General features: G+C 40.1%; 1 protein-coding gene across 1 annotated transcript in view; it reads left to right on the top strand.

Annotated features, from left to right (window-relative positions):
* The first annotated feature begins 640 nt into the window (after positions 1 to 640).
* WWC2 (WW and C2 domain containing 2) overlaps positions 641 to 818 on the top strand; it is a 55,760-nt gene continuing 55,582 nt past the window's right edge. The window contains exon 1 of the mRNA XM_010021531.1: positions 641 to 743. The gene's annotated coding sequence lies outside the window, so the exon portion shown is untranslated. The remainder of the gene's footprint in view (positions 744 to 818) is intronic.

Below are 818 nucleotides of genomic sequence, written 5' to 3'. Positions count from 1 at the left end.
TGCCTAAAAAAGCACCATGTGAATATCCAAGGCCCATTAAATGTCACTTGTAAAATACCTACTCTGTGCACACTACTGCTTATTTTATTCAGGTGTGCGGACTGATTAACTGCTGCTAACTACATCTTAGGTGGTTGTATTCTCTTTTCTGAGTTTTGTCTGTGGTCATGAGAGAAGATGACCTTGAATCTTGTGCTTTACCCCAGGCTTAAGGTTGTAGGGTCGATTTCTTCTGGGGACAAATAGGTCTGTAGATTTTATTACGTTTTTTCTCACTTGTGTGCTGAAAAATGTTTGCAGTACCTTACATTATGTTCTTGGGGTTGATAAATTCAGAAGGATGGAACAGGGAAAAACAATCAAGAGCCTGAACTTCAAGAGGCAGAAACCAACTTGCTCTCCTTTCTCCTTGCTAGTTTCTACCATCCGTGGCAGTGTTGAAGGCCAGGTTGGGCAGAGCCTTGGGCAACATGGTCTAGGCAGGGAGGTTGGAACTAGATGATCTTAAGGTCCTTTTCAACCCTAACTATTCTATGGTTCTATGATTCTATCATAATATAACTTAATGTGAATAATAAACATATATATGGAAGAGAGAAAAGCTATGCCATTAACTTGTTTCTTTGTTTTTAGGTTAACAAAGCCCTTGTCATTTGCGGATTGTGTGGGGGATGAACTGCCATGGGGTTGGGAAGCTGCGTATGATGCTCAGATTGGTGTATACTATATTGATCACATCAACCGTAAGTATTTTTTGGTTTGCCATATCGATTATATAAGAAGGCTCATCTTGATCAGACTTTCTTGAGGAGCTTCTG

This window comes from Nestor notabilis, unplaced genomic scaffold (assembly GCF_000696875.1).
Source record: "Nestor notabilis isolate BGI_N333 unplaced genomic scaffold, ASM69687v1 scaffold22219, whole genome shotgun sequence".
NCBI lineage: Eukaryota > Metazoa > Chordata > Aves > Psittaciformes > Psittacidae > Nestor > Nestor notabilis.
This window is presented reverse-complemented; position numbering and strand designations above follow the sequence as displayed.